We start from the raw sequence: 21,426 nt of genomic DNA, 5'->3' as shown, positions 1-21,426 counted from the left end.
GTTCATGTCCAAAATGAGGCGTTCAACATTGCTGTGCCATTTTCTGATGTTTGTGCAAACCTCTCCAGAATGTGTTTTCAATAACGCGGCCCTGCTCACAAACAATCACGCTGAATGGAGCCATTAGGCATTTCATTTGTTACGTCAGCCTTCTTTCTCCTACATAATTAATTAAACAACGACAAATTTTCTGCCCTTACTTTGTGTTATTTTGAATGGGCAGGAGCAGTGTTCGTGATCCCACATGACGGCTAACTCGTATGCGGGCAACGCTTCCTCGTTTTCTGCACCTGGAGACCTTTCGCAGAATTCACGACTTGTGTTCCTTCCACAGGCGTCAGTGGTCCAGTAGGCCCAGTGCTATATGCGCGAAACCCTGAAGCGGTGCGCTCTCCGCTTTCAACACGCCTCATGCATACAAGTCATTGCTCCTAACGAGCAGTATTACAACAGACGCGATCACGCAGGCAGAATTCCATGCGTCTGCAGACCGTTAACATGCACATTCTTTCCTGGGAAATATGAGGCTGATGTTGTTGTTTTAAAATGAACCCGACGTCGTGGCCCGGTGGCGCAATGGCGGCGCGTCTGACTCCAGATCAGAAGGTTGCGTGTTCGATTCACGTCCGGGTCACTGATTTTTCTTTTTTTTTGCAAATAAGACATTCATGATTTACCTGGGTTTTAAGTCAGTGCTCCTAACGAGCAGTATTACAACAGACGCGATCACGCAGGCAGAATTCCATGCGTCTGCAGACCGTTAACATGCACATTCTTTCCTGGGAAATATGAGGCTGATGTTGCTGTTTTAAAATGAACCCGACGTCCTGACCCGGTGGCGCAATGGCGGCGCGTCTGACTCCAGATCAGAAGGTTGCGTGTTCGATTCACGTCCGGGTCACTGATTTTTTTTTATTTTTTTCAAATAAGACATTCATGATTCACCTAGGTTTTAAGTCATTGCTCCTAACGAGCAGTATTACAACAGACGCGATCACGCAGGCAGTATTCCATGCGTCTGCAGACCGTTAACATGCACATTCTTTCCTGGGAAATATGAGGCTGATGTTGCTGTTTTAAAATGAACCCGACGTCCTGACCCGGTGGCGCAATGTCGGCGCGTCTGACTCCAGATCAGAAGGTTGCGTGTTCGATTCACGTCCGGGTCACTGATTTTTTTTTTTTTCAAATAAGACATTCATGATTCACCTGGGTTTTAAGTCATTGCTCCTAACGAGCAGTATTACAACAGACGCGATCACGCAGGCAGAATTCCATGCGTCCGCAGACCGTTACCATGCACATTCTTTCCTGGGAAATATGAGGCTGATGTTGCTGTTTTAAAATGAACCCGACGTCCTGACCCGGTGGCGCAATGGCGGCGCGTCTGACTCCAGATCAGAAGGTTGCGTGTTCGATTCACGTCCGGGTCACTGATTTTTTTTTTTTTTTTTGCAAATAAGACATTCATGATTCACCTGGGTTTTAAGTCATTGCTCCTAACGAGCAGTATTACAACAGACGCGATCACGCAGGCAGTATTCCATGCGTCTGCAGACCGTTAACATGCACATTATTTCCTGGGAAATATGAGGCTGATGTTGCTGTTTTAAAATGAACCCGACGTCCTTACCCGGTGGCGCAATGGCGGCGCGTCTGACTCCAGATCAGAAGGTTGCGTGTTCGATTCACGTCCGGGTCACTGATATTTTTTTTTTTTTTTGCAAATAAGACATTCATGATTCATTGCTCCTAACGAGCAGTATTACAACAGACGCGATCGCGCAGGCAGAATTCCATGCGTCCGCAGACCGTTAACATGCACATTCTTTCCTGGGAAATATGAGGCTGATGTTGCTGTTTTAAAATGAACCCGGCGTCCTGACCCGGTGGCGCAATGGCGGCGCGTCTGACTCCAGATCAGAAGGTTGCGTGTTCGATTCACGTCCGGGTCACTGATTTTTTTTTTTTTTTGCAAATAAGACATTCATGATTCACCTGGGTATTAAGTCATTGCTCCTAACGAGCAGTATTACAACAGACGCGATCACGCAGGCAGAATTCCATGCGTCCGCAGACCGTTAACATGCACATTCTTTCCTGGGAAATATGAGGCTGATGTTGCTGTTTTAAAATGACCCCGACGTCCTGACCCGGTGGCGCAATGGCGGCGCGTCTGACTCCAGATCAGAAGGTTGCGTGTTCGATTCACGTCCGGGTCACTGATTTTTTTTTTTTTTTTTTGCAAATAAGACATTCATGATTCACCTGGGTTTTAAGTCATTGCTCCTAACGAGCAGTATTACAACAGACGCGATCACGCAGGCAGAATTCCATGCGTCTGCAGACCGTTAACATGCACATTCTTTCCTGGGAAATATGAGGCTCATGTTGCTGTTTTAAAATGAACCCGACGTCCTGACCCGGTGGCGGGTGTCCTGCTCCCGGCCGCGCTAGTGTGCGGACGCGGGATGATTGGCTCCTCAGGAGCGGTGAATGCGGCCATGTCTGGCCGCGGAAACAGGTTTTTTGGCCAGGAATCCGGAGATTACCCCGTCAGTTTGCCAATGCTGCCAACAGGTCGGTGTGTTTTAAACACCATTTTTCTTCATGCGGACGTTCGTGCGAGGCCTTATCGCGTCGAAGATTTCAGGGACACTTTGGCTCGTTTGGAACTGCTCCCCGAGGTGCTTGCCTCGGGGGCGTATCAAATGAACCACGTATGGGCCCTGACATTCAGGGACGAAAGCGGCGTAAAGCGCATGCTCGATGCCATCGACGTGAAAGTGAAGGAGCGCCGGTGCCTCGTCATCGATCCGGCGAACCAGGATGTGCGGATGAAACTGCACTGGATTCTGTACAACGTGCCGGACGACGAGGTGCGAGCGGCGCTGCTTCCTTACGGCCGTTCGTCGACATCGGACGCGAGAAGTGGCGGGTCAAGGGCATGAACGAGAAAGGTTCGACGACGCGGTCGGTGACCCTCAGGCTCAACGCCGGTGTGAGGCTCGACGACCTGCCGCACGAGCTCCGGGTTGCGGGCGGCCAGGCGCTCGTGGTCGTTCCAGGCCGGGCCCCGCAGTGCCTCCGCTGCTCGGGGACGGGCCATATGAGGCGCGACTGCAAGGTGCCCCGCTGCACTGTCTGCCGCCGCTGCGGTCACGAAGCGACGCAGTGCGTGCGGACGTATGCACATGTCACCGGACCTGTCAGAGACGCGGACGCGGCTGAAAACCGTATGGACGAGGAGGAGGCGGAGGCTGCGGCAGCCGGCGGAGGTGGTGCGTCCGCACCCGGGGACCCTTTGGCGGAACCAGACGTGGAGGACGTAAATGCTGCTCCCGTGGAGCAGCAGTCGACCTCCCAGAACGACCCAGCGCCGGTGACACCTGTGCTGGACGCGAAAAGTGAGGAGTGTGTTGGGGCGGGTTCGACGAACACCGCCTTAACTCGTGAAGTGCGTGACGCCGGCGACGGCCACGGAGACGACCCGGAAGCCACCGTCAAGCGGCCGCGTAAGGAGGACGATAAGCGTGAGGACTCTGGTGACTCCGGCAACGTCAAGGCAAGTGTGGGCGGGGTTATGCTGAGGCGCCCAAGCTTCAAGCCAAAGCCCAACACCACGCCTTACGACAGAGGACCAGCGGCGGGGAAGCCTCCGTAAGCGAAACGTTTGCTGTTTTTTTGCGCGGGAGGTCTTCGCATGAGCGTTACGGCACGGACAACACTTTTTCTTTTTTTGAGGGGTAGAAAAGGGGGCGGGGCTAGTGTTCCTGAAACGTGTGTGTAACAGTGTGTTACTTGCCTTCATCTTCCATTCATGCGGTGTTCATTTCATCATCTGCGTTGTGCCACCCTTAATGTACAGTCGGGGACTTAATTTTGCAGACCACGCGAGCGCGTGGCAAAAGCCACCGATGCGCGCTCTGGAGGCCCGGCGCCTGTTGTCGAGACCGGCGCGGCGCGCACGCGCGTCCTGTTTTACTCGCAGGCACGCCGATTTTCTCGCTTCCTGCAGCGGTGCTGCAATGTTCACTCAAGCACCGCATAGCGACGCCTTTGTAGCATTTCTTTCTTCCCGATTGCACATTTGGGGCCTAACGTGACGATTGCGAGGGCTTTGGCGCAAGTGCTCCTCGCGTCCTGATAAACACTTGCGCGTAAGGTTTTATTTGTTTGTTTTGTGCTTTATCGTTTATAGACGAGGAGACTAGCGGCTTGCGAACGGCGTCCCCGAATGAAGCGCGCATGAAGCACAGTCTCACGGTACCGCGCTACCGACGACGAAATGCCAGCTACATGAATAGCGAACCTTTATTCGCATTGTTTACTGTGTGTGTAATTTGGCCACTGAACATATATTCCAGCTCGCTCTCCGCTGCCCATAAAGTAGGAGATTTGCAAGTTATAAAAGAAATCCTGTTTTATTTTTAATGTCTACTTTCTTACTTAAAAATGATTGAAAGACATACCCGTATGAATTATCTGTTCGTTCTGCGCGTCGGCATTATTCAAAACGGCACCTCGGGTTCCCATCGAAGAACTCCATAAAATTATTCGCTACTTTTCGCCGTTATATTAATCGCTACTTAGGGCCTTCCGAATGTTTTGGTCACTAATGAACGGGTGCTTAACCACTGAAAAACAATCAGCTTGTCTTCCTGTTTCGTTGTTGACCTTGTCCTTCCGCTCCGCTGGGCATCTGCAAGGTGGCCCTTTTCTGATGGAGGCGAAAAGCGAAAATGTTCTAGTGTGCTCGGGATTTCGGCGCATGCTACCCATTCCCAGGTAATCAAAATTAACCCGGAGCTTTCAACTACGGCACGCCTTATCGGCTGTGTAGCATCGGCGCGTTAAAACCTCATAATCAATCAATGCAAGCCGACCTTGAAGAATTGCTTCGGCCTTGGAGCAATTCATCCCCGTAGGCATGAATTCTTCGGCTAACAGTATCTCTTGGCCTGTTAGTAAGCCGGCAAATGTCACTTTGAAAAACAGCTTCTAAAAAGTAGCGAATAATTTTACGACATTCAATGGCAGCCCGAGGTGCCATTTTTACTAATGCGACGGGCGGAGCGAACAGACAATTTATGTGAGTACGTATTTCTATCATTTTTAAGTAATGAAGTAGGCAGCAAAAACGCCGAAATAATTTCTTTTATATAACTTGCAAATCTCCTACTTTATGGGCAGCGGAGAGCGAGCTGGAATATATGTTCAGTGGCCATATTACACAGTAAACAAGGCGAATAAAGGTTCGCTATTCATATAGTAGCTGGCATTTCGTCGTCGGTAGCGCGGTACCGTGAGACTGTGCTTCGTACGCGCTTCTTTCGGGGACGCCGTTCGCAAGCCGCTAGTCTCCTCGTCTATAAACGATAAAGCACAAAACAAACGAATAAAACCTTACGTGCAAGTGCTTATCAGGACGTGAGGACCACTTGCGCCAAAGCCCTCGCAATCGTCACGTTAGGCCCCAAATGTGCCATCGGGAAGAAAGGAATGCTACAAAGGTGTCGCTATGCGGTGCTTGAGTGACCATTGCAGCAGCGCTGCAGGAAACGAGAAAATCGGCGTGCCTGCAAGTAAAACAGGACGCGCATGCGCGCCGCGCCGGTCTCGACAACAGGTGCCGGGCCTCCAGAGCGCGCATCGGTGGCTTTTGCCACGCGATCGCGTGGTCTGCAAAATTAAGTCCCCGACTGTACGCGGCCTTTCCGAGCGTAAACGTCAGAGTCAGCTGTACAGAATCATCAAGGAGAGAGAGTTAGATGTCGTAGCCTTTCAGGAGACGAAAGTAGAGACCGAGCAAAGCACGGAAAAGATGGCGGGTGTGTTTAGTCCTAGTTATGAAGTCTGCGTCAGCCATGCGGTGGGATTGTCGGCAGGTTGTCTGATTTTAATACGTCGGAGCAGCGGCGTAGTAGTGCAAAACGTTACGTCCAGTTTAAATGGGCGCTTTGTTATTTGTGATTTTATTTTAGCGTCAAAAGAATGGCGGATTGTTTGTGTATACGCGCCTACAAAGGTCGACGAAAGAAAAGTGTTTTTTGAAGAGTTGAGGGCCTGGCTTGACACAGAACGGGCTCTTGTGTTACTGGGAGATTTTAATTGTGTGTGCTCGGCTCGCGATAAATCAAGTGGCACTCCTTATCGCGATGGAAGCACGATTGCATTGAATGGTGTCACAGCAGATTTTGGTTTGGAAGATGTGGGGGATATGTTGGAATGCAAGAGGCATATCCAGTTCACCCACTTTCAAGGAACGAGCCACGCAAGATTAGACCGAGCTTATGTGTCGTTAGAACTTGCGCCGGAGTGCTCTGAGTATAGTGTTACACCTGTGTCGTTCAGCGACCATTGCCTAGTGTCGTTCTTGATTGGAAAGCGCAAAGATAAAAAGACCTTCAACTGGGATTTATGGAAAATGAACAGCTTATTATTGAAGGATGAAGAATTTGTAAAAGAAGTAACGAAAAAGATCAGGAACATTCAACAGGATACATGTGACTGTGCCTCTAAGTGGGAGAACTTTAAAGCAGATATTAAGATGACAGCATTGGAAAGGTCAACTGCCTTACATTATGATAAACGAAAAAAGGAAGTTCTGCTTAGAGGAAACCTGGAGACTCTTTCTGCACTAGAGTGCGAGTCACCTGGACTGTTTAAGGAAGACATTAAAACTTTGAAACATCAGTTAGAAGCTATAGAACAAGAGAAATATCATGGTGCGATAGTGCGAGCCCGTGCAGAAAAGTTCATGTTTGGGGAAGCCCCTACAAAGAGAGCACTCAGCTCTGAAAAGAGATACGCGACTCGCAATTCTATTGCGGAAATAGAGTATAAAGGGCAGGTTCTTGATGAACAACAAGCAATTAGCTATGCCTTTTGTGATTTTTATGATGGTTTGTTTTCGTGCCAACCTGCAAACTTAGAAGGGTTTAAGGACAATTTTTTAAGATTCTTGTCGACGATAGATGAAGAGGTGAAAGAAAATTTAGAAGTACCAATTACAGTGGAAGAGGTTAAGAAGGCTATCGATGAATTAAGTCCGGGAAAGTCTCCAGGCCCTGACGGGTTGTGCACGGCGTTCTACAAAACTTTCCGCAATAACCTAAGTCCAGTTTTATGTGACCTCTACTCAGAAGCCTACACACTGGAAAGACTGCCCCCTTCGTTCTCACAATCGCACACTGTACTCATACCCAAAACAGATGTAAAAGAAGAGCTCAGAAAAGTAACTGCGTATAGGCCGAAATCTTTGACGAATGTAGATTATAAAATATTAATGAAAGTCTTAGCAAGGAGGTTACAGAGTGTGATAATATACATAGTAGGCGAACATCAAACATGTGGAATAAAAGGAAGGTCTATAACTAGTAATATACACATAGCACGGAGCATTCTCGAGTGTTGTGACGGCATGAATGAGGTTGTAGCCATGCTGCAAATAGACCTTGAGAAGGCATTTGATAAGGTCTCTCATGAGCTACTCTATACTATTTTGGAAAAAGTAAACCTAGGGAAAGTAATAACGGAGGGCGTAAGACTGGCGTATAAGGAGTGTTCAACAAGGCTGGTAATAAATAAGTCAGTGAGCCGCCCAATATATGTCACGCGTTCAGTACGGCAAGGATGCCCGCTGTCCCCTTTACTGTTTTGTTTGTACATCGAGTCGTTTTGCGCTAGCATAATAAACAGCCATAGTATTCATGGTTTCCAGTTGCAGGCATGCGAGGTACGTGTATTGGCATACGCGGACGACATCGCTTTATTTTGTCGTGACAGAAAAAGCATTAGTACTGCAGATGCGTTGCTTAAGACGTTTTGTGAATATACTGGGAGCTCGGTAAATTGGAGCAAGTGCTTGGGATTCTGGCATGGCAATTGGGACGTAACGGCTACTGTCTTTGAAGGTATGAACTGGCAGGTTGTGCCGGTCAAATACTTAGGCGTTCCACTTGAAAACTACAGAGATAGCGACCCGTACTGGCGAAGCCAGACGACTGCGTTGCGTGATAAAGCGGAAAAGTGGGAAGGGAAGGGGCGTGCGCTGTCGATGTTTGCGCGCGCAACGGTGTGCAACATATTTTTGTTCGCGAAACTTTGGTACGTTTTGCAGGTGATTCACTGTTCTCGCGCCAATGTTCAGCGGCTGCATCGCGTTTGTGCTGTTTTTGTTTGGGGCTCGTCCTGGGAAAGGACGAGTAGGACGAATCTTTTTCGAAGAGTTCGCGAAGGCGGTTTATCGCTCTCGCATCTGTTTTTGAGACAAGTTGTGAATCGTTTTTATTTCTTGCGCGAGGTAAAGGACCCCTTCCTGCGCACCGTTATTCAAGTCAGGTTAGGCAGGCTATTGCCCCAATTCATTGTTACGTCTTGTCAAAGCTGCAATGGGGCAGTACACGGGTATTTAAAAGAAGTTGTTCAAGCGACACAATTTCTTTGTGTACGGTTCTCTATGGAGTACTTGAGTGCCGTGTCGAAAAAAAAGTTGTATAAAGACCTTGCTGAAATCTGTTTTCCTGTTCCTTTATACCGATCCATGTTTCCGGTGGGCCCAGGGCAGAACGTCTTGAAACGTGTAAAAGCTATGGCCATTCCCCCGGGTGTTAAAACATTTTTCTTTAAACTGCACTGTGGAGTTTTACCAGTTAAAACATGGATGTTGGAAAAGGGTCTGTTTGTGCCATGGGGTGTCGACTGTTCTTTGTGTAAAAAGCCCGAGACGGTGGAACATGTTTTTTTGGATTGTTGGGATGGGGTGTTTTTGTGGGACGTTCTTCAGCGAACATTACAAAAGGAGTTTCCGTTGAGCCCTTATGGCATCCGGTTTCTGGCAGTGCAAAACGATAATGGAGTGCCTTACGACCTAGTGATGTTGCTGGTCCTCCACGGAATATGGAGGTCTCGAATGGCGTTTCGGCACTGTGACGTAGACGGAAGGCCAGCAAGGCAGTATTTCTGTGAGAGTGCCCAACGTATTGTAGAAATGTGGAAGAGTCAGAAATGTACTACTGAATGGTTGCATGAATTTGAAAAGGTATTGTCTATGCCCCGTTTTTAGTTATGCAGCGCTGGCTTGAGTGAAGTCAGCGATTTTATCATATGTACCGTTGTTTCTGGATTTTGTTTGAAACCGGCAATAAAGAAAAAAAAAAAAGACCCGGTGGCGCAATGGCGGCGCGTCTGACTCCAGATCAGAAGGTTGCGTGTTCGGTTCACGTCCGGGTCACTGATTTTTTTTTTTTTTTTGCAAATAAGACATTCATGATTCACCTGGGTTTTAAGTCATTGCTCCTAACGAGCAGTATTACAACAGACGCGATCACGCAGGCAGAATTCCATGCGTCTGCAGACCGTTAACATGCACATTCTTTCCTGGGAAATATGAGGCTGATGTTGCTGTTTTAAAATGAACCCGACGTCCTGACCCGGTGGCGCAATGGCGGCGCGTCTGACTCCAGATCAGAAGGTTGCGTGTTCGATTCACGTCCGGGTCACTGATATTTTTTTTTTTTTGCAAATAAGACATTCATGATTCACCTGGGTTTTAAGTCATTGCTCCTAACGAGCAGTATTACAACAGACGCGATCACGCAGGCAGAATTCCATGCGTCCGCAGACCGTTAACATGCACATTCTTTCCTGGGAAATATGAGGCTGATGTTGCTGTTTTAAAATGAACCCGACGTCCTGACCCGGTGGCGCAATGGCGGCGCGTCTGACTTTAGATCAGAAGGTTGCGTGTTCGATTCACGTCCGGGTCACTGATTTTTTTTTTTTTTTGCAAATAAGACATTCATGATTCACCTGGGTTTTAAGTCATTGCTCCTAACGAGCAGTATTACAACAGACGCGATCACGCAGGCAGAATTCCATGCGTCGGCAGACCGTTAACATGCACATTCTTTCCTGGGAAATATGAGGCTGATGTTGCTGTTTTAAAATGACCCCGACGTCCTGACCCGGTGGCGCAATGGCGGCGCGTCTGACTCCAGATCAGAAGGTTGCGTGTTCGATTCACGTCCGGGTCACTGATTTTTTTTTTTTTTTTTGCAAATAAGACATTCATGATTCACCTGGGTTTTAAGTCATTGCTCCTAACGAGCAGTATTACAACAGACGCGATCACGCAGGCTGAATTCCATGCGTCTGCAGACCGTTAACATGCACATTCTTTCCTGGGAAATATGAGGCTGATGTTGCTGTTTTAAAATGACCCCGACGTCCTGACCCGGTGGCGCAATGGCGGCGCGTCTGACTCCAGATCAGAAGGTTGCGTGTTCGATTCACGTCCGGGTCACTGATTTTTTTTTTTTTTTGCAAATAAGACATTCATGATTCACCTGGGTTTTAAGTCATTGCTCCTAACGAGCAGTATTACAACAGACGCGATCACGCAGGCAGAATTCCATGCGTCTGCAGACCGTTAACATGCACATTCTTTCCTGGGAAATATGAGGCTGATGTTGCTGTTTTAAAATGAACCCGACGTCCTGACCCGGTGGCGCAATGGCGGCGCGTCTGACTCCAGATCAGAAGGTTGCGTGTTCGATTCACGTCCGGGTCACTGATTTTTTTTTTTTTTTTTGCAAATAAGACATTCATGATTCACCTGGGTTTTAAGTCATTGCTCCTAACGAGCAGTATTACAACAGACGCGATCACGCAGGCAGAATTCCATGCGTCTGCAGACCGTTAACATGTACATTCTTTCCTGGGAAACATGAGGGTGATGTTTCTGTTTTAAAATGAACCCGACGTCCTGACCCGGTGGCTTACAGCTAATATGGTATTAATCCCGAAAACGGACGATCCGGAAAAATTGACATCGGTGGGGTCTTACCGACCTATAAGCCTCACGAACGTTGATTATAAAATCTACATGAAGGTACTCACAAAAAGAATGCAAACCGTGATAACACAAGTAGTCGGACCGCATCAGACATGCGGTATCAAGGGACGCACGATTGCGACAAATGTGCACGTTGCGCGGAGTGTGCTAGAATGTTGTGACGCTTTTGAGAGTCGCGTAGCTATGATGCAGATCGATTTAGCGAAAGCATTCGACCGGGTTTCGCACGAAATATTATTGGATGTCTTGGAGCATGTGAATGTTGGAAACGTTATTTTGGAGGGGGTTAAAATGGTGTATAGCGAATGCACAACGCGCATTGTTATAAACAGGTCTCTAACTGGAAGCATACCTGTTAGATCGTCTGTAAGGCAAGGTTGTCCATTAAGCCCGTTATTGTTTGCAATGTATCTGGAACCTTTCTGTTTGAGTGTCATAAATAATGACAGTATAAGGGGCTTTAATGTACACACCACAGAGGTCAAAATTCTTGCATATGCAGACGACATAGCGGTGTTTTGTACAGACAGCGAAAGTGTATTGCAGGTTGAAAAAACCGCCAGTCATTACTGCACCCAGACTGGGAGTGAAATAAACTGGGGGAAGAGCGCTGGGTTCTGGCATGGAAGCTGGCAGAACCCTCCCGAGTATTATGCAAACATGCAATGGACATCGCTGCCGGGCACATACCTGGGTGTTCCGCTGGGTTGTTATCAAGAAAGCGCAGAGTATTGGGCTGGGGAAACGAAAAAAATGAAGGAGAAGGTGCAGGCATGGCAGGGTCGAGATTTTTCTATGTTTGCGCGTGCAATTGTGTGCAATGTGTTTTTAGTAGCCAAATTATGGTATGTATTGCAAGTGCTCTTTATGTCTCGCGTCAGTGTCCAAAAGATACACAGAGTGTTCGCAATGTTCATCTGGGGATCGAGCTTGGAGCGAACCAGCCGAACCAACTTGTTCCGATCTGTGCGGTATGGAGGGCTTGGCCTTGCCCACCTCTTCGTTCGGCAACTTGTTTCACGCTTTATTTTCTTACGAGACCAGAGTGATCCTTTCTTGAGTACTGTAATTAATGTGCGACTTCAAAGGCACCTACCCGAATTTATTGTGTCATCTACGCAGTGCATGGGAAGGTCTGTAAGCGGGTATTTGCGTGAGGTTATCTTGTCCTTTCGGTTTTTAAGTGTTCGGTTCTCAAGAGAGTACCTAAGTACAGCTATGAGGAAAAGGTTGTACGGTGATTTAGTGGAAACAATGATGCCTGTTCCGCTTTATCGGGCAAATTATATTGGCACAGCGGGTCAAGACGTGCTGAGGAGGGTGAAAAAAATGCCAGTAAAACCATCAGTTAAGTCGTTCTTTTTTAAGCTACACACGAACACACTAGCAGTAAAAACGTGGCTGCATGAAAAAGGTCTGTTTGTACCGTGGGACACTGATTGTCGTCTTTGCAAAACCCCAGAAACTGTAGAACATGTGTTTATTAATTGTTGGGACGCTGTGTTTCACTGGGATGTGCTGAAAAGAACCCTCAAAAAAGAACTGCCCATCAGCCCACACGGTATTCGCTACTTGCCCGTTGTAAATGATGGAGGAATACCGTACGACATGATAATGTTGTTGAGCCTGCACGCATTGTGGAAAACTAGAAAATCTGTAGACAATGCAGATACCCATGCCCGCCCGGTAAGGGAAAATTTCATTGAAAGTGTGTGGTACATACGCGATGTGTATCAAGCCCAGCATGACCCGCCAGAGTGGACAAGCGTGCTTGATATTCTGGCATGTTTAAAGAAATTCTAGACACAGCAGATAACCAGCGATTTGGTGAGGTGTCTTGTGTGTTTGTGTGAGTGTTTTGTTCTGTATAGTTAACAGGCAATAAAGAAAGAAAAAAAAAGACCCGGTGGCGCAATGGCGGCGCGTCTGACTCCAGATCGGAAGGTTGCGTGTTCGATTCACGTCCGGGTCACTGATTTTTTTTTTTTTTTTCAAATAAGACATTCATGATTCACCTGGGTTTCAAGTCATTGCTCCTAACGAGCAGTATTACAACAGACGCGATCACGCAGGCAGAATTCCATGCGTCTGCAGACCGTTAACATGCACATTCTTTCCTGGGAAACATGAGGCTGTTGTTGCTGTTTTAAAATGAACCCGACGTCCTGACCCGGTGGCGCAATGGCGGCGCGTCTGACTCCAGATCAGAATGTTGCGTGTTCGATTCACGTCTGGGTCACTGATTTTTTTTTTTTTTTTGCAAATAAGACATTCATGATTCACCTGGGTTTTAAGTCATTGCTCCTAACGAGCAGTATTACAACAGACGCGATCACGCAGGCAGAATTCCATGCGTCTGCAGACCGTTAACATGCACATTCTTTCCTGGGAAACATGAGGCTGATGTTGCTGTTTTAAAATGAACCAGACGTCCTGACCCGGTGGCGCAATGGCGGCGCGTCTGACTCCAGATCGGAAGGTTGCGTGTTCGATTCACGTCCGGGTCACTGATTTTTTTTTTTTTCAAATAAGACATTCATGATTCACCTGGGTTTTAAGTCATTGCTCCTAACGAGCAGTATTACAACAGACGCGATCACGCAGGCAGAATTCCATGCGTCTGCAGACCGTTAACATGCACATTCTTTCCTGGGAAACATGAGGCTGATGTTGCTGTTTTAAAATGAACCCGACGTCCTGACCCGGTGGCGCAATGGCGGCGCGTCTGACTCGAGATCAGAAGGTTGCGTGTTCGATTCACGTCCGGGTCACTGTTTTTTTTTTTTTGCAAATAAGACATTCATGATTCACCTGGGTTTTAAGTCATTGCTCCTAACGAGCAGTATTACAAAAGACGCGATCACGCAGGCAGAATTCCATGCGTCTGCAGACCGTTAACATGCACATTCTTTCCTGGGAAACATGAGGCTGATGTTGCTGTTTTAAAATGAACCCGACGTCCTGACCCGGTGGCGCAATGGCGGCGCGTCTGACTCCAGATCAGAAGGTTGCGTGTTCGATTCACGTCCGGGTCACTGATTTTTTTTTTTTTTTTCAAATAAGACATTCATGATTCACCTGGGTTTTAAGTCATTGCTCCTAACGAGCAGTATTACAACAGACGCGATCACGCAGGCAGAATTCCATGCGTCTGCAGACCGTTAACATGCACATTCTTTCCTGGGAAACATGAGGCTGATGTTGCTGTTTTAAAATGAACCCGACGTCCTGACCCGGTGGCGCAATGGCGGCGCGTCTGACTCCAGATTAAAAGGTTGCGTGTTCGATTCACGTCCGGGTCACTGATTTTTTTTTTCAAATAAGACATTCATGATTCACCTGGGTTTTAAGTCATTGCTCCTAACGAGCAGTATTACAACAGACGCGATCACGCAGGCAGAATTCCATGCGTCTGCAGACCGTTAACATGCACATTCTTTCCTGGGAAACATGAGGCTGATGTTGCTGTTTTAAAATGAACCCGACGTCCTGACCCGGTGGCGCAATGGCGGCGCGTCTGACTCCAGATCAGAAGGTTGCGTGTTCGATTCACGTCCGGGTCACTGATTTTTTTTTTTGCAAATAAGACATTCATGATTCATCTGGGTTTTAAGTCATTGCTCCTAACGAGCAGTATTACAACAGACGCGATCACGCAGGCAGAATTCCATGCGTCTGCAGACCGTTAACATGCACATTCTTTCCTGGGAAACATGAGGCTGATGTTGCTGTTTTAAAATGAACCCGACGTCCTGACCCGGTGGCGCAATGGCGGCGCGTCTGACTCCAGATCGGAAGGTTGCGTGTTCGATTCACGTCCGGGTCACTGATTTTTTTTTTTTTTTTTCAAATAAGACATTCATGATTCACCTGGGTTTTAAGTCATTGCTCCTAACGAGCAGTATTACAACAGACGCGATCACGCAGGCAGAATTCCATGCGTCTGCAGACCGTTAACATGCACATTCTTTCCTGGGAAACATGAGGCTGATGTTGCTGTTTTAAAATGAACCCGACGTCCTGACCCGGTGGCGCAATGGCGGCGCGTCTGACTCCAGATCAGAAGGTTGCGTGTTCGATTCACGTCCGGGTCACTGATTTTTTTTTTCAAATAAGACATTCATGATTCACCTGGGTTTTAAGTCATTGCTCCTAACGAGCAGTATTACAACAGACGCGATCACGCAGGCAGAATTCCATGCGTCTGCAGACCGTTAACATGCACATTCTTTCCTGGGAAACATGAGGCTGATGTTGCTGTTTTAAAATGAACCCGACGTCCTGACCCGGTGGCGCAATGGCGGCGCGTCTGACTCCAGATCAGAAGGTTGCGTGTTCGATTCGCGTCCGGGTCACTGATTTTTTTTTTTCAAATAAGACATTCATGATTCACCTGGGTTTTAAGTCATTGCTCCTAACGAGCAGTATTACAACAGACGCGATCACGCAGGCAGAATTCCATGCGTCCGCAGACCGTTAACATGCACATTCTTTCCTGGGAAATATGAGGCTGATGTTGCTGTTTTAAAATGAACCCGGCGTCCTGACCCGGTGGCGCAATGGCGGCGCGTCTGACTCCAGATCAGAAGGTTGCGTGTTCGATTCACGTCCGGGTCACTGATTTTTTTTTTTTTGCAAATAAGACATTCATGATTCACCTGGGTTTTAAGTCATTGCTCCTAACGAGCAGTATTACCACAGACGCGATCACGCAGGCAGAATTCCATGCGTCCGCAGACCGTTAACATGCACATTCTTTCCTGGGAAATATGAGGCTGATGTTGCTGTTTTAAAATGAACCCGGCGTCCTGACCCGGTGGCGCAATGGCGGCGCGTCTGACTCCAGATCAGAAGGTTGCGTGTTCGATTCACGTCCGGGTCACTGATTTTTTATTTTTTATTTTTTGCAAATAAGACATTCATGATTCACCTGGGTTTTAAGTCATTGCTCCTAACGAGCAGTATTACAACAGACGCGATCACGCAGGCAGAATTCCATGCGTCTGCAGACCGTTAACATGCACATTCTTTCCTGGGAAATATGAGGCTGATGTTGCTGTTTTAAAATGAACCCGACGTCCTGACCCGGTGGCGCAATGGCGGCGCGTCTGACTCCAGATTCAGCATTGGAAAGGTCAGCTGCCTTAAATTATGAGAAAAGAAAAAAGGAAGGCCTGCTTAGAGCAAACCTGAAGACGCTTTCTGAACTAGAGTGCAAGTCACCTGGACTGTTCAAGGAAGACATTAAAACTTTGAAACATCAGATAGAGGCTATAGAACAAGAAAAATATCATGGCGCGATAGTGCAAGCTCGTGCGGAAAAGTTCATGTTAGGGGAAGCCCCTACAAAGAGAGCGCTTAGCTCTGAAAAGAGATACGCAACCCGCAACTCTATCGCGGAAATAGAGTATAAAGGGCAGGTTCTCGATGAACAACAAGCAATTAGCAATGCTTTTTGTGAGTTTTATGATGGTTTGTTTTCGTGTCAACCTGTAGACTTAGAACGATTTAAGGACAATTTTTTAAATTTCTTGTCGACGATAGATGAGGAGGTAAAAGAACATTTAGAATTACCAATTACAGTAGAAGACGTTAGGAAGGCTATCGACGAATTAAGTCCTGGAAAGTCTTAGGGCCCTGACGGGTTGTGCACTGCGTTCTACAAAGCTTTCCGCAATCACCTAAGTCCAGTGTTATGTGACCTGTACACAGAAGCGTACACACTAGGAAGACTTCCACCCTCGTTCTCACAATCGCACACTGTTCTCATACCCAAAACAGATGTAAAAGAAGAGCTCAGAAAAGTTACTGCGTATAGGCCGATATCTTTAACGAATGTAGATTATAAAATATTAATGAAAGTCTTAGCAAGGAGGTTACAGAGTGTGATAATAGACATAGTAGGCGAACACCAAACATGCGGAATAAAAGGAAGGTCTATAACTAGTAATATACACATAGCCATTCTCGAGTGTTGTGACGGCATGGATGAGGTTGTAGCCATGCTACAAATAGACCTTGAGAAAGCCTTTGATAAGGTATCTCATGAGCTACTCTATACTATTTTGGAAAACAGAAACCTAGGAAAAGTAATAACGGAGGGCGTAAGAATGGCGTATAAGGGGTGTTCAACAAGCCTGGTAATAAATAAGTCAGTGAGCCGTCAAATAACTGTTACGCGTTCAGTGCGGCAAGGATGCCCGCTGTCCCCTTTGCTCTTTTGTTTGTACATCGAGTCGTTTTGTGCTAGCATAATAAACAGCAATAATATTCATGGTTTCCAGTTGCAGGCATGCGAGGTACGTGTATTGGCATACGCGGACGATATCGCTTTATTTTGTCGAGACAGAAAAAGTATTAGCAATGCAGTTGCGTTGCTTAAGACATTTCGTGAATATACTGGGAAGTCTGTAAATTGGAGCAAGTGCATGGGATTCTGGCACGGCAATTGGGACGTAACCCCTAGTGTCTTTGAAGGTATGAACTGGCAGGTTGTGCCGGTCAAATACTTAGGCGTTCCACTTGAAAACTACAGAGATAGCGACCCGTACTGGCGAAGCCAGACGACTGCGTTGCGTGATAAAGCGGAAAAGTGGGAAGGGAAGGGGCGTGCGCTGTCGATGTTTGCGCGCGCAACGGTGTGCAACATATTTTTGTTCGCGAAACTTTGGTACGTTTTGCAGGTGATTCACTGTTCTCGCGCCAATGTTCAGCGGCTGCATCGCGTTTGTGCTGTTTTTGTTTGGGGCTCGTCCTGGGAAAGGACGAGTAGGACGAATCTTTTTCGAAGAGTACGCGAAGGCGGTTTATCGCTCTCGCATCTCTTTTTGAGACAAGTGGTGCATCGTTTTTATTTCTTGCGCGAGGTAAAGGACCCCTTCCTGCGCACTGTTATTCAAGTCAGGTTAGGCAGGCTATTGCCCCAATTTATTGTTACGTCATGTCAAAGCTACAATGGAGCAGTACACGGGTATTTAAAAGAAGTTGTTCAAGCGACACAATTTCTTTGTGTACGGTTCTCTATGGAGTACTTGAGTGCCGTGTCGAAGAAAAAGCTGTATAAAGACCTTGCTGAAATCTGTTTTCCTGTTCCTTTATACCGATCCATGTTTCCGGTGGGCCCCGGGCAGAACGTTTTGAAACGTGTAAAAGCTGTGGCCATTCCCCCGGGTGTTAAAACATTTTTCTTTAAACTGCACTGTGGAGTGTTACCAGTTAAAACATGGATGTTAGAAAAGGGTCTGTTTGTGCCATGGGGTGTGGACTGTTCTTTGTGTAAAAAGCCCGAGACGGTGGAACATGTTTTTTTTGATTGTTGGGATGGGGTGTTTTTGTGGGACGTTCTTCAGCGAACATTGAAAAAGGAGTTTCCGTTGAGCCCTTATGGCATCCGGTTTTTGGCAGTGCAAAAACGATAATGGAGTGCCTTACGACCTAGTGATGTTGCTGGTTCTCCACGGAATATGGAGGTCTCGAATGGCGTTTCGGCACTGTGACGTAGACGGAAGGCCAGCAAGGCAGTATTTCTGTGAGAGTGCCCAACGTATTGTAGAAATGTGGAAGAGTAAGAACTGTACTCCTGAATGGTTGCATGAATTCGAAAAGGTATTGTCTATGCCCCGTTTTTAGTTATGTAGCGCGGGCTTGAGTGAAGTCAGCGATTTTATCATATGTACCGTAGTTTCTGGATTTTGTTTGAAATCGGCAATAAAGAAAAAAAAAAGCGTCTGAGTCCAGATCAGAAGGTTGCGTGTTCGATTCACGTCCGGGTCACTGATTTTTTTTTTTTTTTTTGCAAATAAGACATTCATGATTCACCTGGGTTTTCACGGCCCATGTTTAATCAAGAAGGTTTTTTTTTTTTTTTTTGAAAACGGCGTAGGGCGGTCAGATTAAAAATGCGTTCGGAACAAATGTTCCCAACTCCAAAGTAGAAAAATCGTCCCACAACGAATGGTCCTAACTACAAAACCGATTAAATGTTCTGAGGCTTGTCACCACCTATCGTTCATTAGTGAAGTTGGAAGCGAGAGGGTCGACTGTCTGTGCCTCTGGGCTGGGGTGCTACAGGAAATAGTGTTTTAATTGAGCTCAGCCAGATTGTTTTGTAGAAACAACGAATTCGATTTTACAAAAATCTCGCCCGCCGCGGTGGCTCAGTGGTTAAGGCGTTGTGCTGCTAAGCACGAGGTCGCGGGTTCGATTCCAGGCCGCGACGGCAGCTTTTCTGATGGAGGCGTCAAGCAAAAACGCCCGTGTGTACGAAATTTCGGCGCACGTTAAAGATCCCCAGGTGGTGAAAATTAATCCGGAGCCCTCCACTAGGGGGCGCCTGATCGTCTACATTGCTTCGGCGCGTTAAACCCCACAATCAATGTGTAGGCGGCCGATGAGACGGTGCGGCAGGGCCTACATTTATTTAGAGTTGCGTGAGGACGACAACATGAGTTTTGAGAATCTGATTTTGCCTTGCGAGAATCTGGTTTTGCGAACTTGAGAATCTGGTTATGCCTTGCGACGAACGGTCGTCCTGCCTGAGGCTCCTTCCTCTCGCCCGTCATAGCGCCCTACAAATGAATCGAATTTCCAAAAATCTGTGCTGCTGTCAGGACCCTCTAGGTGTTCGTGGCAAGGACACCGCAGGCAAGAAGGTGGGGAGTGCAAGCGGCGTCCGAAGACGAGGAGAGATAATTGGGTCGCTTAACTTCACGTACTGGCCTCCACTCCACAGTCTGGAAAGCCCTGGAACCAAAATTTTAAGTAAGTAGCTCCGCGTGCCCGGTGAGCGCCGTGGCGGTGGTCATCGCGTTTACATGAGTTTTCCTTGCATGTTCTTTTTGGGGGAAATACAACATCCGGAGGGGAAAAAAGGAGCCGCGGGGTTTTCATGTTGGAGCTTGGGAGTTGTGAGAAGCAGACGTGGGCCGAAGAGGTGTGGCTGCGTATTGGGGGCGGATAGGCGGCTGATTTCCGGAAAGTGGTTAGCGTCAAGTGTGCGACATTTTCCTCGCAGTAATGCCAACGGAGTTTTATAAATGGCCCTTTGCCGCGGCGGAATTTTACGATAAACTAAATACCGTCTCCATCACCGTGGAAGCAGCTTCAGTCCTGCAACTATACTCCCTGAGCCCCTTACGGGTTTTCGCGAAACCCGCAATAAAAACGCAACTGGCGCTTTCTTTAATTGGGAACGCATACCTGGTTAAACAAGAACACTTCATGTAGGCTGGGTCCTTCGTTTAGGGTTCGTAGTTTTCTTTAGTTTAAGAGAAGACACTGGGTGCTTTTTCAATTGGAACCGAGGGAGAAATTGTGTTTCAAACAACATCTTTTATAAACTGAGGGTTCCTTTCCATAAATAACAAAACAATTTTACATCAATTAACATATTTTAACAGCCACAAAGTTCCTATGCAGGTAATCTACACTAAAATAACTGATTACGGCCGGATATTGAGCATCGCACAGCCTCACAGACACTACGAGAGATTTTGTACAAGTCATTATCTTCGCGGAGCCCTGGCCTAGCGGCTTCAATTTGTAATTCAAGAATAACATCATCGGTACATTTGCTCTTGGGCGGTGGGAGCACGTCTAGTGATTTCATTTCATGTCTTAAGTCATGGTTTGATAATTTTCTTCAAGCCTCTACAGGTGCAGCTCACTTGCAAAGTCGTCGCAGCCTGTTACTCATTTTAAAAGTACTCTTAAATGACCACCACCACCACCACCACCACCACCATCATCATCATCATCATCATTATCATCATCATCAGAGCCTATCTACGCCCACTGCAGAGCAAAGGCCTCTCCCATTAATTTGCAATTACGTATCCCGATCCTGTGCTAACTGCGATTAATTTATTCCCGCAAACTTCTTGATCTCATCTGCCCATCTCACTTTCAGCCGCCCCTTGCAACGCTGGCCTTCTCTAGGGATCCACTCTGCTACCCTCAATGACCAACGGTTATCTTGCCTTCGCTTTACATGCCCTGCGCACGTCCATATCTTCTTAAGTTTTACTAATATGTCGTTAACACGCGTTTGTTCCCTGACCCACTCCGCTCTATTCTTGTCCCCTAATGTTACACCTATCATCTTCCATTCCATTGCTCGCTCAGTTGTCCTCAATTTAAGCTGAACCCTCTTAGTGAGCCTTTAAGTCTCTGCCCCGTAGGTGAGTACCGGTAAGATGCAGCGGTCATACACTTTCTTCATCAGGGACAATGGTAGGCTGCCATTCATTATCTGAGAATGCCGGCCGAATGCACCCCACCCCATTCTCATCCTTCTAATTATCTCTGCCTCATGGTTGGCATCCGGAGTCACAACTTGGGCTAGGTAGATATATTTGCTTATCAGTTCCAGTGCCTCGCCACCTATCTTAAACCGCTGTGCTGTCCTGAGGTTATTGATCATTACTTTAGTTTTCTGCATATTAATTTTCACGCCCACGGTTCTACTCTGTCCAGTGCGGTAAGCGTGCTTTGCAATTCGTCCCCTGAGTTACTTAGCAAGGAAACGTCATCAGCAAATCTGAGGTTACTAAGGTATGCTCTATTAACCC

At 47.2% G+C, this 21,426-nt stretch overlaps 24 non-coding genes across 24 annotated transcripts; all 24 read left to right on the top strand.

Annotated features, from left to right (window-relative positions):
• The first annotated feature begins 562 nt into the window (after positions 1-562).
• On the top strand, positions 563-634 carry Trnaw-cca (transfer RNA tryptophan (anticodon CCA)). The gene has a single exon. It is a non-coding gene; the product is annotated as a tRNA-Trp (tRNA).
• A 195-nt stretch (positions 635-829) lies between these two features.
• Trnaw-cca (transfer RNA tryptophan (anticodon CCA)) lies at positions 830-901 on the top strand. Its single transcript has one exon. It is a non-coding gene; the product is annotated as a tRNA-Trp (tRNA).
• A 196-nt stretch (positions 902-1,097) lies between these two features.
• Positions 1,098-1,169, top strand: Trnaw-cca (transfer RNA tryptophan (anticodon CCA)). The gene has a single exon. It is a non-coding gene; the product is annotated as a tRNA-Trp (tRNA).
• Positions 1,170-1,361: 192 nt separating this feature from the next.
• Positions 1,362-1,433, top strand: Trnaw-cca (transfer RNA tryptophan (anticodon CCA)). Its single transcript has one exon. It is a non-coding gene; the product is annotated as a tRNA-Trp (tRNA).
• A 197-nt stretch (positions 1,434-1,630) lies between these two features.
• On the top strand, positions 1,631-1,702 carry Trnaw-cca (transfer RNA tryptophan (anticodon CCA)). The gene has a single exon. It is a non-coding gene; the product is annotated as a tRNA-Trp (tRNA).
• A 181-nt stretch (positions 1,703-1,883) lies between these two features.
• Positions 1,884-1,955, top strand: Trnaw-cca (transfer RNA tryptophan (anticodon CCA)). The gene has a single exon. It is a non-coding gene; the product is annotated as a tRNA-Trp (tRNA).
• Positions 1,956-2,150: 195 nt separating this feature from the next.
• Positions 2,151-2,222, top strand: Trnaw-cca (transfer RNA tryptophan (anticodon CCA)). The gene has a single exon. It is a non-coding gene; the product is annotated as a tRNA-Trp (tRNA).
• Positions 2,223-9,163: 6,941 nt separating this feature from the next.
• Trnaw-cca (transfer RNA tryptophan (anticodon CCA)) lies at positions 9,164-9,235 on the top strand. Its single transcript has one exon. It is a non-coding gene; the product is annotated as a tRNA-Trp (tRNA).
• Positions 9,236-9,431: 196 nt separating this feature from the next.
• On the top strand, positions 9,432-9,503 carry Trnaw-cca (transfer RNA tryptophan (anticodon CCA)). Its single transcript has one exon. It is a non-coding gene; the product is annotated as a tRNA-Trp (tRNA).
• A 462-nt stretch (positions 9,504-9,965) lies between these two features.
• On the top strand, positions 9,966-10,037 carry Trnaw-cca (transfer RNA tryptophan (anticodon CCA)). The gene has a single exon. It is a non-coding gene; the product is annotated as a tRNA-Trp (tRNA).
• A 197-nt stretch (positions 10,038-10,234) lies between these two features.
• Positions 10,235-10,306, top strand: Trnaw-cca (transfer RNA tryptophan (anticodon CCA)). The gene has a single exon. It is a non-coding gene; the product is annotated as a tRNA-Trp (tRNA).
• A 195-nt stretch (positions 10,307-10,501) lies between these two features.
• On the top strand, positions 10,502-10,573 carry Trnaw-cca (transfer RNA tryptophan (anticodon CCA)). Its single transcript has one exon. It is a non-coding gene; the product is annotated as a tRNA-Trp (tRNA).
• A 2,185-nt stretch (positions 10,574-12,758) lies between these two features.
• Positions 12,759-12,830, top strand: Trnaw-cca (transfer RNA tryptophan (anticodon CCA)). The gene has a single exon. It is a non-coding gene; the product is annotated as a tRNA-Trp (tRNA).
• Positions 12,831-13,025: 195 nt separating this feature from the next.
• Positions 13,026-13,097, top strand: Trnaw-cca (transfer RNA tryptophan (anticodon CCA)). The gene has a single exon. It is a non-coding gene; the product is annotated as a tRNA-Trp (tRNA).
• A 196-nt stretch (positions 13,098-13,293) lies between these two features.
• Trnaw-cca (transfer RNA tryptophan (anticodon CCA)) lies at positions 13,294-13,365 on the top strand. The gene has a single exon. It is a non-coding gene; the product is annotated as a tRNA-Trp (tRNA).
• Positions 13,366-13,557: 192 nt separating this feature from the next.
• Positions 13,558-13,629, top strand: Trnas-cga (transfer RNA serine (anticodon CGA)). The gene has a single exon. It is a non-coding gene; the product is annotated as a tRNA-Ser (tRNA).
• A 192-nt stretch (positions 13,630-13,821) lies between these two features.
• Positions 13,822-13,893, top strand: Trnaw-cca (transfer RNA tryptophan (anticodon CCA)). The gene has a single exon. It is a non-coding gene; the product is annotated as a tRNA-Trp (tRNA).
• Positions 13,894-14,088: 195 nt separating this feature from the next.
• On the top strand, positions 14,089-14,160 carry Trnaw-cca (transfer RNA tryptophan (anticodon CCA)). Its single transcript has one exon. It is a non-coding gene; the product is annotated as a tRNA-Trp (tRNA).
• A 189-nt stretch (positions 14,161-14,349) lies between these two features.
• On the top strand, positions 14,350-14,421 carry Trnaw-cca (transfer RNA tryptophan (anticodon CCA)). The gene has a single exon. It is a non-coding gene; the product is annotated as a tRNA-Trp (tRNA).
• A 191-nt stretch (positions 14,422-14,612) lies between these two features.
• Positions 14,613-14,684, top strand: Trnaw-cca (transfer RNA tryptophan (anticodon CCA)). The gene has a single exon. It is a non-coding gene; the product is annotated as a tRNA-Trp (tRNA).
• A 196-nt stretch (positions 14,685-14,880) lies between these two features.
• On the top strand, positions 14,881-14,952 carry Trnaw-cca (transfer RNA tryptophan (anticodon CCA)). Its single transcript has one exon. It is a non-coding gene; the product is annotated as a tRNA-Trp (tRNA).
• Positions 14,953-15,141: 189 nt separating this feature from the next.
• Trnaw-cca (transfer RNA tryptophan (anticodon CCA)) lies at positions 15,142-15,213 on the top strand. The gene has a single exon. It is a non-coding gene; the product is annotated as a tRNA-Trp (tRNA).
• A 190-nt stretch (positions 15,214-15,403) lies between these two features.
• Positions 15,404-15,475, top strand: Trnaw-cca (transfer RNA tryptophan (anticodon CCA)). Its single transcript has one exon. It is a non-coding gene; the product is annotated as a tRNA-Trp (tRNA).
• Positions 15,476-15,668: 193 nt separating this feature from the next.
• Positions 15,669-15,740, top strand: Trnaw-cca (transfer RNA tryptophan (anticodon CCA)). Its single transcript has one exon. It is a non-coding gene; the product is annotated as a tRNA-Trp (tRNA).
• Positions 15,741-21,426: the final 5,686 nt, after the last annotated feature.

This window comes from Haemaphysalis longicornis, unplaced genomic scaffold (assembly GCF_048455015.1).
Source record: "Haemaphysalis longicornis isolate Haplotype H1 unplaced genomic scaffold, Haemaphysalis longicornis Haplotype H1 scaffold_1, whole genome shotgun sequence".
Taxonomy (NCBI): Eukaryota; Metazoa; Arthropoda; class Arachnida; order Ixodida; family Ixodidae; genus Haemaphysalis; species Haemaphysalis longicornis.
Note: the sequence above shows the minus strand (reverse complement) of the source record. Positions and strands in the feature narration are given on the sequence as shown.